The sequence below is a fragment of the Sorex araneus genome, chromosome 2 (genome assembly GCF_027595985.1).
Source record: "Sorex araneus isolate mSorAra2 chromosome 2, mSorAra2.pri, whole genome shotgun sequence".
In the NCBI taxonomy this organism is placed as follows: Eukaryota; Metazoa; Chordata; class Mammalia; order Eulipotyphla; family Soricidae; genus Sorex; species Sorex araneus.
In genome coordinates, this window is record NC_073303.1 from 277079679 (window position 1) to 277092574 (window position 12896).

At 49.0% G+C, this 12896-nt stretch overlaps 1 pseudogene; it reads right to left on the minus strand.

The window, feature by feature from the left end:
• Nucleotides 1-10967: 10967 nt before the first annotated feature.
• LOC101542653 (dolichyl-diphosphooligosaccharide--protein glycosyltransferase subunit 4-like) lies at nucleotides 10968-11223 on the minus strand (annotated as a pseudogene).
• Between the last annotated feature and the right edge of the window lie 1673 nt (nucleotides 11224-12896).

Sequence of the window (12896 nt, forward strand, 5' to 3'; positions counted from 1 at the left end):
CCCCGTGGCGTATTTGATATGCCAAAAACAGTAAAAACAAGTCTCACAATAGAGACGTTACTGGTGCCCGCTTGAGCAAATGACAACCAAGGGCCAGGATGAATGGTCCACAGTTGGAAGCCTGCCTCAAGCACTGGGGAAGAGGGCCACTGGGATAGAGAAGGGACCATTGTGACAATTGTGACAATAATGGTCGGAAGGGACTGCTCTGGATGGGAGATGCAAGCTGAAAGTGGGTAAAGAACCAAACATCAGGGGCTTTCAGTATCTGTATTGCAAGCCATGATGCCCAAAAGGAGAGAGAGAAGAAAAGGGTCTGCCATAGAGGCAGGCTGATGTGAGTGTGTGTGTGCGTGTATGTGTGTGTGTGTGTATGTGTGTGTGTGTGTGTGTATGTGTGTATGTGTGTTGGGGAGGGCACACAGGAGGGATTGGGTGTTATTGGTGATGGGAAATGTACACTGGTGGAGGGATGGGTGTTGGAATAGTGTATGACTAAAACCCGATCACAAAATCTTTGTCACTCTATCTCATGGTGATTCAATAAAATAAGAAAGAAAGAAAGAAAGAAAGAAAGAAAGAAAGAAAGAAAGAAAGAAAGAAAGAAAGAAAGAAAGAAAGAAAGAAAGAAAGAAAGAAAGAGAGAAAGAGAGAAAGAGAGAAAAAGAAGAAAAGAAAAAGAGAGAAAGAAAGAGAGAGAGAAAGAAAGAAAGGAAGAAAGAAAGACAATTTTACAGTGGTGAATATTTCAGTGAATTCTGGGGCAGAGAGAGATCCACAAGGACTGGATCACCTGTTTTGCACATGAACCTTGGGCCTCTGTGCTTCCCCCCAACATGCCTAAATGATCCCTGAGCCAAAAGTAGCTCCGCTGCAGAACCACTCTCCAAACCCTTTGCTGCCGTGTATGTTTGGATGATAGTTTGTATCTTCCTTAAAAGCACAGAATTCAGGGCCTAGAGACATCATAATGTGGGTAAAATGCTGGCCTTGCACACACCTGACCCAGGTTTGATCCTCAGCGTCCCTGAGCTCCACCAGGAGTGATCCCTGAGCACAGAGCCAGGAGTAAGCTCTGAGCACAGCTAGGTGTGGTCCAAAATAGGGCTGTATTTTAGGCCTAAGGGATAGGTCAAGAGGCTGGAGCACATGCTTTGCATGCAGAAAGCCTGGGTTCAGTCCCTGGCACCTCATGGTTCATGAACACTTCCAGTGATACCTGAGCATAAAGCTAGGAGTATCCCAGAGGACCCCAACACACAAAAATAAGACAGGGCCAGAAAGATACTACAGCTGTACAATGTGGCTGACACGGGACCAATCCCTTGTATCCCATATGGGACCCTGAGCACTGCTAAGATTGATTCCTGAGTGAAGAGTCAGGAGTAACCCCTGAGCATTGCCAGGTATGGCACACACCACACACACACACACACACACACACACACACACATAAGACAGGGGCTGAAGAGATAGTTCAGGGGTTAAGGTATTTGCTTTGTACTTGGTCAACCTTGGTTCAATCCCCAGCACCCCATATAGTACCCTGAGCACTGCTGGCAGTGACCCCTGAGCACAGAGCCAGGAGTATACCCTGAGCACTGCAAAACCAAAAATAAATAAAATATAGAAGGAAACCATAAATAAAGTTTATTTGAGCAAAACTATGAATATTGGTTTGGGGGCCATATCAGGTGATGCTCAGAGACACTTATTCCTGGCTCTATGGTCAGCGATAAACTCTGGTGGCACTTGCGGACAATTTGTGGTGCTGGGGATCAAACCCAGGCTGCCTTCTTGCAAGGCAAGCTCACCACCTGCTGTACTATCTCTCCAGCCCTGATGTGAGCAAAAATCTCTACCAACTGAGCTGAACCAATGAGAGGAGACTCATTCCACACACAACTACTTGGGGAGAGACTTTAAGAGAGAAAAGACTGGGCTGGAGCCGTAGCAGAGCGGGTAGGGTATTTGCTTTGCACGCCGCTGACCTGGGTTCGGTTCCCAGCCTCCCATATGGTCCCCTGAGCACTGCAAGGAGCAATTTTTGAGTGCAGAGCCAGGAGTAACCCCTATGCATCACTGGGTGTGACCCAAAAAGAAGAGAGAGAGAGAGAGAGAGAGAGAGAGAGAGAGAGAGAGAGAGAGAGAGAGAGGAAAAGACTGGTGGTGGCGGGGGTTGGGGGAGGGGACAGACGGGGCTTGCAAAATAGTACAGCGGATAGGGCATTTGTCTTGCACGCAGTTGACCCAGGTTCAATCCCCAGCTTCCTATCTAGTCCTCAGAGCACTGCCAGGAATAATTCTTGAGTGCAGAGCCAGGAATAGCCCTTGAGCATTGTTGGGTGTAATTCCAAAAGATTAAAAAAAAAAAAAAAAAAGACTGAAGCAGGGGCTGGAGCTATAGTACTGTGGGTAGGGCATTTGCCTTGCATGAGGCTGACCCAAGTTCAATCCCCGCATCATAAAAATGCTGAACACCATCAGGAGTGATCCCTGAGAGCAGAGCCCGGAGTAAGCCCTGCACATTGCTGGGTATGACCCCTGGGGGCCCCCCTCCAAGACAAGAAAAGACTGAAGACAGTGATTGTAACTCTGTAATTAAACCCGCCTGCCTGGGCGAGGATGGCCTTAGCTTCCTGTTCCCAGCAGGACCTCTGAGATGTTGGTGGGCTTCAGTCAGCTGCCAGGAAGAGCACTCCACGAGGTCCTTGTTTGACTAAACACTGACCTTTCTCAAACTTGGGTGGGTATCAGGAGGCTGCGCGCGGGTGGCTCGGGGAGCTGCAGTTACCAGCAGCTCTTAAGGCTCAGGGGTTTGACTTGGCGAAGTTTCTTTCCTTGGGTTCCTGCATCTTTCCCAGCTCCTGCTGGGTTGACTGAGAGCGCCAGAGGCCAGAGCTCTTCCGTCACAGTTCAATTCTTCCAGAAATGTTTCCCCAAGAGGTAACAGTTATAGCTTCTGCTCATGATTTCTTGGGCAGAGCAACTGTTAACAGCCAAAGCAACTCTTAAGAAGAGCCCAACTCAAGAATTCCATCTAATTTCAAGGGAGCAAGGAACTGCAACCCTCCCAAAGTGCTTTGGAGGGGAAGGCAACTGGAAACCAGTGGCTGTACTGTCTCCTCCGGGTTCATGTCTGGCTCTCTGAGCTCCAGTCCGTCGTTTGGGGGGGTAGCGAATGGCATTGTTCCTCCTGCCTTCACTGATTGCCACACTTTTGCGGGTGGAGGTTGAATTTGGGGCCACAATCGATGGTGCTCAGGGCCACTAGTGGCAGTGCTAGGTGGGGACCATATGCAGCATCAGGGATCAAAATGGGTCAGTTGTCTGCAGACAAGTGGTTTAATCCAGTGCCATCTCTCTGGACCTGGTTGCCACCTTTGTCCCCCACTCTTGGCTGATGAGCATCTTTTTGACTGAGGCAAGTTCCCTTCTTCCTCTTCTTCTTCTTCTTCTTCTGAAGTGAAGAAATAGAAGTTTGCTATAGGTGGAGAAATAGAGAGGTGTGCTTCTGGGCGGTATCCACCCCCCAGTCTCTGCAGAGGCGAGTTCCCTTGTTCTAAGATTTGTTTTATTTGGGGGGCTGGAGTTGATCCCTGACACCCCGTATGGTCCCTGGAGCTTGCTAGGAGTGATCCCTGAGTGCAGTTAGGAGTAAGCCCTGAGCACTGCTAGATGTGGCTCCCCCACAACAAAACAAGAACCAAAACTAGATGATATAGAATCTGTTCTATATTCTCTCTCTCTCTCTCTCTCTCTCTCTCTTTTGTATCGCCTAGGAGCAAACCCAGGGACCAGGGCTCAGCCCTTCTCCTTAGCCCCATGGGTAGCGTTTAGGAGACACTCTGGCACTCAGCAAGTACTTGCTCATTTCATTCTGCAAATTGAACCCAAATAAAACATCCCTGAACCATGCTGGAGAGACAGGAGAGCAGCTAAGACACTTTCCTTGCACCTGGCTGACCTGAGCTTGATCCCTGATACTCTATAGAGTCCCTGGAAGTCCCTGGACTGCCAGGATTAAACCCAGAGTTTAAAAGACAAAAACCAAACCAAAACAAAGCAAAAGAAAACAAAAAACAAAAAAAATCCCTGAGCCCTCTGAACTTGCAAACCTTCATCTTTTAGGAGGAACAACATTTATCTGTTGTAATCTAGGGCAGCATTTCTCAACCTGGGGCCAAAGGGCGTCCTGGGGGCCCCCAGGATCTTCTCAGGGGCCTCTGGTGAAAATCTTGTGCAGGGAGGGAGACGGCAGGCAGCGTGATGAGAGTAGGAGCCAACGGCTAGCTGGTGATGGCACAGGAAAAAACTGAGGCGAAGGGGCCAGGGTCAGGAAGATGGTTGAGAAACACCCCCACAGGGGCTGGAGGGCTGGGAGTTCCTTTCTCCTTTCCCTGCTCGCCCCACCCTCACAGTTGAGCAATCCTGGTTCCTGAGACCATCCCGAACCTGCACACTTCCCAGTGCATTTGCATAGGCATTTCCAGACTGCTCTGGGCCTGCAAGTGTGGCTTGATTTCTGCTTCCAAAGTTGGTGCAAAATCCCCTGTTGCTTGCCTCTCTGCGTTTAGAAATGAGGAGAAAGCAGCAGGCGGAGGGAAGCGCTGTATAGTCTCTCTCCTCTTAGTTTGTTGTTTACTTCACGAAAAGGCAGTTGTGCTGGAGAGATGGAGCAAGGAGCGCGCTTGCCTTGCACATCCCCGACCCAAGTTCCTTCCCCGGCACCCCTTACAGGTCTTTGAGCCCCGCCAGGAGCTTCCGAAGCCAGAAGTAAGCCCCAAGCACCAACACTACTGTGTGTGGCCCCCAAACCACAAAAAGCCCCACAGAACTGCAGAAGAGGGCCAGCGAGCTCAGGAGGGTAACTGCAAGAATTGGGGCTGGAGCCCCATCCGATCCCTTATACTGTTTGGTCTCACAACACTGCCAGGAGCAGCCCCCAAACGCTAACCCTCCCCACAAACACCTCTGGATGTGGTCCCTGAACGAAGAAAACGCAGAGAAAACCGCAGAAGGGCCACTGGTGATGTTTCTGCCTCGGATGTCTCCCTAATGGAGCAGACAATTCTTGATTCCGGCTGTTCAAGGTAGGAGATTCTTTTAAGTGCTAATTTAATTACAAGACATTATCTTCCTCATTTATAAAAACAAGTTCAAGTGGAGTCTCTGGTTGGTGGCGAGTCTCCCACAGCAAACAGGGCAGCTCCGGTGTGGATAAATGGCTCACATTCCACAAGGCCGAGTCACACCCCAGCCCCTTGGGAACCGGGGATGGGATCTTTGATCTGGCAAACTGCATACCAGTGATAATTGGTTTTAAAAGGGCCTGATTTATTTATTATTTTTAAATGTGCAATATTTATTTCTTTAGTGAATGACACCATTCTGGAGCTACGAGATTAAAGACTTGAGGACTAATTGCACTTCAAATACAGTTTGATTCGTTTTCTCAATTTGCCGGCTGCTTCCTGCCCTGCAGAGCCTTCCTGGCCACTCTCCTCCCTCCTGATCCTCCAATCCTGTCGGGCTTTTCGCCCCTCCTTCCTCACTGCTGCTCAGACCGCTCCCTCAGGACAAGCACCTACCCACTGTAGTATCTCTCAGCCCCCACCCCCAAGACGTTTTAAAGTTGTTTTGTTTTGTTTTGTTTTTTTTTGCTTTTTAGATCATACCCTGTGATGCACAGGGGATGCACAGGGGCTCTGCACTCAGGAATTACCCCTGGCGGTGCTCAGGGGACCATATAGGATGCTGGGAATCGAACCCGGGTCGGCCTTGTGCAAGGCAAATGCCCTAACCGCTGTGCTATTGTTCCAGCCCCTAAAGTTGTTTTAATAGCACATGCTTTAGCTAGAATCTCTGCGTGTGAATGCTTGTGTATGCTTGTGCGAATGCACGTCTTGCTAACTATGCCCTCCAAAGTTATATTGCTTTCTAGAAAAAAAGTAGTGTCTGGTCACTGCCTGGCCTTCTGTTTCAAAATGTTTCCTCGGGCTGGAGAGACACTACACCCTATGTGGTTCCCAGGGCACTGGAGCTCAGAGCCAGGAGTAAACCTCGAGCACAGATGGTGGTGGTCCCCAAACAGAAACAAAACAACAACAACAACAGCAGCAGCAGCAGCAGCAGCAAATTATCAGAATTTCAAGGCTGGAGAGGAGAGATAGCTATCCTGGGCACCACCTGGTCCCCTGAGCACCTGTAAGAGTTACCTTGAGAGCACTGAGCCACGAGTAGCTCCTGAGCATTAATGGGAGTGTCATAAAAAGCAATCAAACAGAAAACCAGATGCCTTTTGCTCCTCCAAGGCTCCAGCCCTCCAGGCTGTATGCTGAGGTATCGAGATTTTTATCAAGATTTTATTGAGATTTGTCCTAAAAAGGCTTAGGAAATCTAAGCCCTTTCCTAAAACAGCAGTGAAGAAAATGGGAGTAAAGCAAATAAATGTTTTTTTTCCTTTCTTTCTTTCTTTCTTTCTTTCTTTCTTTCTTTCTTTCTTTCTTTCTTTCTTTCTTTCTTCCTTTCTTCCTTCCTTCCTTTCTTTCTTTCTTTCTTTCTTTCTTTCTTTCTTTCTTTCTTTCTTTTTTTTTTTTGCTTTTTTTGGGTCACACCTGGCAATGCACAGGGGTTACTCCTGGCTCTGCACTCAGGAATCACCCCTGGCGGTGCTCAGAGGACCATATGGGATGCTGGGAATCGAACCTTCGTGCAAGACAAACGCCCTACCCCCTGTACTATTGCTCTAGCCCCTCTCCTTCTTTCTTTGTGTGTGTGTGTGTGTGTGTGTGTGTGTGTGTGTGTGTGTGCGCGCGCACTCCTGATAGTACTCGGGGCTTACCCCTGGTTCTACGCTCAGGGATATCTCCTGGCAGTGTCTGTGTGGGGAGCACAGCGGGTGGAGAGCAGAGAACTGCTTTCTAGAAAGTCTTCAATCCAGTGAATCCCAGTGGCTCTTCTGCTTGGCTCCTCGCAGCAGAGCCAGGAAGTGCGCTAGCCCTGGGCTGTCCCAGCGCTCAGGGCAGATGGCAGAAAGACCATCGTTACCAGACGTGGACGAGATCCTCAAGGGGCCGACTGGCTACTCGGGGGCCCTGCAGAGACCCACAGTCACAGGAAGTCCTGCTGAAGCCGAGACCAGAGGAGGCAGCAGAGATAACAGGGCGGAGGAGGCTGGGGCCCTGAAGGCTGCTAGGAAAACACTCCCCACTGCGCCTAATCCCTCGGAGCCTTCAAAGGAGACAAGGACTTTGGGAATGAAGCAGGAAAGACGTCACAGGGCAGGATAAACGGGGCCTCCTTCTCATACAAAAATGTTCCTTGCTGGCATGGGAGAGCGCCAAGGGCCGATGAGGAGCTGTGCATGCAGGGGACCCCAAGTGAGTCCCCATCACCGTCACACTTCCAAGAGTGAGCCCTGAACACCGAGTCACTGAGGACACGTCCGGGTGTGGTCGAGCCCTGCCGTGCCCCACAAAGGCACCCGGAGCCGAGGGTGGCCTCAGCAGGGCTTCCCATGACTGGAGCCCTGGGTCCCTGGGTAGCGTCAGCTGGGAGTTTGGCAGGGCAGGCTCGGGTACCTCCAACTTGGTAACAGTACCTCCCCTGTGGGGACAGCACGTCCCGGGTCCTGGGAACAGTGGGCAGGCCCTAAGCAGGGAAGTTCTGGGGTTGCAGAGTCTCTGTAGCCTGAGCCTTCCATTTCTTCAGCTGTGTAACTTATCAAACGCATTTGGAGCCAGAGCACAGTGGGGAAGGCCCTCGCCTGCGTGCAGCCCACCTGGGTTCGATTATCTGCACCACACATGGTTCCCTGAATCACTATCAGGAGTGATTCCTAAGCACAGAGCCAGGAGGAGGTCCCGAGCACTGCCAAGTGTGGTCCAACACACCCCCCACCCACCCCCCCAAAAAAACAAGAAGAGAGAGATAGAAAATGTGGTGAGCTGGGATGTAGCTCAGTGATAGAACATGTCTTTCTTTGTTTGTTTGTTTACTCCTGGCTCTGTGCTCAGGAATCACTCCTGGCAGGGCTTAATGGACCATTTGTGGTGCTGGGCATTGAGTCTGTGTTGGCTGCATGTAAGGCAAACACTCTACTAGCTCCAGACCCGACATCTGTCTTGCCAGGAATAAGGCCTGAGCGTTGCCAGGTCTCCTGCACTCTCCCCACCCCCGCCAAAAATAAAAGAAATGCCCAAGAGATACCTCAGTGGGCTACAGCACACAGCCCAGGGTTCTGCAGAGAGTGGCCACAAGTTCTAATGGGGGGTAGCCCCTGAGCAGTGATGTGGGACCCCCTCAAGAAGCACAACAAAAGAATAAGGCATATGCCCAACCTCGGTACTATCTCCCTGGACCCGAGGGCTGCAAGAATTATTTGGGGGTGGGGCAGGGGGTGAGAAGCCACACCTAGGGTTGCTCAGAGATCACTCCCAGTGGTGCTTGGGGGACCACATAGCATGCTGGGGATCGGACCCAGGTTGGCTATGTGCAAGGCAAGCGCCTTCCTCACTGTCCTATGGCTCTGGCCCTGGGTGCAAGACTTCCAGCCTTGGCATCATCCTGATGCCCAGTGGGACCCAGTGCTCTGCATTGTGATCCCTGAGGCTTCAAACATCCCCAGTGATTGCAACACGGAACACAGCCAGGGGAAGGGGTGGGGTGGGGGTGGGCCAAATAAAAATCTCTCAAGTGCTCTTCAGCTCGTAGTATAAAGTCTATCACTACAGAAGGGAATTTGGCAATATCCAAAATTTGGAATTTGGTAAAAGTACAAATATTTTACTTGCTAATCTAGTAGTTACAATTCTAGGGATTTTTCTCTAGAATTATAACTAAATAATAATTATATATTATTAATTAATATTAATATAATTATTATATAGTGTAAACATAATTATATAGTCTGGCATATGCACAAAATGATAGAAATTTAAGGTTATAATTGCAGCACTGTTAGTAGAGTAAAATATTAGAAATTGCATAAGCATCATTCAAGAAAGAATCAGAGAGAGAGGTCAGAGAGATAGCACCGTGGGGAAGGCACTTGTCTTGTACAGGGCTCACTGGGGTTTGATCCCTGGCACCCCATAGCATCCCCTAAGCCACAAGAAGAGATCCCTGAGCTCAGAACCAGCAGTAAGCTCTTCTAGGTATAGCCCCCCAAAAAAACACAAACAGAAAAAGGTGGAGGCAGATTAATGATAGTATATTGTTACAGTCGAGGCTGACCCGGGTTTGATTCCTCCATCCCTCTTGGAGAGTCCGGCAAGCTACCGAGAGTATCCCGCCCGCACGGCAGAGCCTGGCAAGCTACCCGTGGGGCATTTCATGTGTCAAAAATAGTAACAGGTCCAGTGGAGATATTACTGGTGCCCACTCGAGCAAATCGATGAGCAACGGGAAGACGGTGCTACAGCGCTACAGATATTGTTACAGTGTCCTATTTCATAGCCACAAAATAAAAAGCTGATACCATGAAATACTGTACATTAATAAGAATGTACAAAGCGAATCCCTCAGTGTCCTGCCATGTGACTACCAGAATAGTGTCAACAAAGAAAAAGAGCTCGCCCTGCGTGAACCTCCCCAGTCAAAGTCCAGTGCACGGGAACAGAGTCTCTGGTGGGACAGCGTCGCCGGGACAGAAAAAGGGCTCTGAGTGGCTCTGCGCTGTTGGGCAGATTCTCCCTATTCATTTGCTTCATCATTTTGGTTTGGTTTTTGGGCCACACCCAGCGGCCCACACTCCTGGCTCTGAGGTTCCCCAGCAGAGCGTGGTGTGATCCCTGATGAGAGTTTTGAGAGATTTTTGTTTATTTCCTCCCGTGCCACCATCCCTTCCCCTGGCTGTGTTTCTTGTTGTAATCACTGGGGAATGTTTGAAGCATCAGGAATCATAATTTCTGGGACCTGGGAATTGAACAGGCCTTGGGCCCTGTCGTATCTTGCCAGCCCTCAGATTTATCTCTCCCTACTGATTTTGGAACTGGTTACTCAGGAGCCTTCAGTTAGCGAAGACTGACGGAGTCTGCTTTTGTGTTCAGTGTTGTTTGGGGTCCGTATCTGGTGGTGCTGGGCTCTTCCTGGCTTACGGCTCAGGGTTCACATCTGGTGGTGCTCAGGGATCATGGAGTGTGGGGGATTGAACTCAGGACTCCTGCATGCAAAGCATGTGTTCAGCCCATTGAGCTATCTCTTTGGCCCCAAAGATGACCTTATCCTTTGAGCCAGAATCCAGCCAGTCAGCTAGGGATCCCCAGAGCTAAGCATTTTGCATTTTTCTTTTTGTTTTGTTTTTGGGCCATACCAGGAGATCCCTTGGGCTGGAGAGATAGCTCAGTGGGTAGGCCATTCGTCTTTCACACGGCCGACCCGTGTTCGATTTCTCCGCCCCTCTCAGAGAGTCCAGCAAGCTATCAAGAGTTTCGCACCCACACGGCAGAGCCTGGCAAGCTACCTATAGCGTATTGGATATGCCCAAAACAGTAACAATAAGTCTCACAATGAGAGACGTTACTGGTGCCCGCTCGAACAAATTGATGAGCAACGGGATGACAGTGACAGACAGTGACAGTGACCAGGAGATCTCAGGGGTTACTTCTGGCTCTTAGCTTAGCTTAGGGATCACTTCTTTTTTTAAAAAAATATATATTTATATGTTTATATTGGGGGGAGTACAGAAGAAAGAAGCCCCCATACTGGGCCCTACTACGTGGCAGCTTCTCATTCCATAGGGTTAAGGAAGACTTTTATTTATTTATTTTTTTTTTGCTTTTTTTGGGTCACACCCGGCATTGCACAGGGGTTACTCCTGGCTCTGCACTCAGGAATTACTCCTGGTGGTGCTCAGGGGACCATATGGGATGCTGGGAATCGAACCCGGGTCATCCGCGTGCAAGGCAAACGCCCTACGCGCTGTGCTATCGCTCCAGCCCTGGGTTAAGGAAGACTTTGAGGAAATAAAAGTTGCTTGGAAAAATCCAGGTGTAGTTGCTTTTTGTATGTGATGATGGGTAGGAGGGATAAAGTGAAGTGTGAGGGCACTCTCACACCCTCCATCGTGCCTCGGACTATGTCCTGGAGCCCTGGGGCGGCGCCACTTTCACTCCTGCTTCTTGGGGTTGTTGACGGCCACGTAGTGGTAGAGAACGAGGAGCAGGAAGAGCGACACGCCCCGCATGTTGGCGAAGACGGCAGCTGCACGTCAGTGACCATCCTGATCAGCGGCCCGGGCTCCCACGCCGCTCGCAAAGCGGCTCGAGGGTGGAAGCCGGGGCCGGAAGTCATCTTAGGGATCACTTCTGATAGTGCTCAAGGGACTAGCGTTGGCTGCATGCAAGACAAAAGCCTTAACCCCTCTACGATCTCTCCAGCCTCACAGTTGTGTATTTATGAGCACAATCAGGAGAGCGATGATATTGGTTATCTATGAGGAACATCTCATAGTTGAGGGAGAGAGTTTTAGTACCTATTCAGCAGTGTATTGAGGATTTCAAAGCATGTGGCTTTATTATTTATTCGTTGAAAGAAAGCACTCAAATTCTCAAAAGGAAAAATAGAAGTTTTGTGGGAAATATGAAGATGAATAGGGAAATAGAATAATAGGGCAAAAAGCCAAGAGAGTACATCATTGTCACTGTCACTGTCATCCTGTTGTTCATCGATTTGCTTGAGCAGGTACCAGTAACATCTCCATTTGTCCCAGCCCTGAGATTTTAGCAGCCTCTCCTTACTCGTCTTTCCCAACAATTGGAGGCTCTTTCAGGGTAAGGGGAATGTTATAACAGGTTGGACCCCAAAAGAGTACATATATATGTATATATGCACATATATACATCACTGTCACTGTTGTCCCAGTGTTTATCAATTTGCTCCAGTGGGCAGGCATCAGTAACATCTCCATTGTAAGATTGTAAGACTTGTTGTTACTATTTTTGACATATCGAATACTCTCGGCATCTTGTCTGGCTCTCTGAGAGGGAAGGAGGAATCGAACCTGGGTAGGCCACGTGCAAAGCAAATGCCCTACCTGTTGTGCTATCACTGTAATAACATGTGTATATATAACATATGTATGTATACATACACAATACACATACATACACAATACATATATACATGTATGCATATAACATGTATGATATATAAACATATGTATATATATCATATAAACATATGTATATATACATATGTGTATGTATATATATTGTTTGGGCTGCAGTGATAGCACAGTGGGTAGGGCATTTGCCTTGCACATGGCCGACCTAGGTTCGATTCCTCCATCCCTCTCGGAGAGCCTAGCAAGCTACCGAGAGAATCTCGCCTGTACAGCAGACTGGCTAGCTAGCTACCCACAGCATATTTGATATGCCAATAACAGTAACAACAAGTCTCACAATTGAGGCATTGCTGGTGCCTGCTCGAGCAAATGAACAATGGGATGACAGTAATACACTGACATATCGTTCAAGATCACAACTTTAGGGGCCAGACAGATAGTAAGATCGTACAGAGAGTAAGGCACTTGCTTTGTATGTCTCTGACCTGAGTTGCATCCCTGGCATCATATATGGTCTCCTGGGCACTCCCAGGAGTAATTCCTGATCATTGCCAGTGTGCCTGCCCCCCACCAAAAACAAACAAGCAATAAACAAATAAATAAAACAACCAAAAACCACCACAACTTTATTTCATAAGTGCATTTGTTTGTACAATGTAATTCATGACCCTCTGGGGAGGGCAGACCAGGTGGTGCTCAGTCAGGGTTACTCCTGGCAGTGCTTGGGGGAGTGTATATGGTGCCAGGGATGGAACCTGGGTCATCCATGCCTCCTGCAAGGCAAATACTGTACCAACTGTGCTGTCTCTCAGGCCCCTCACAACTTTGG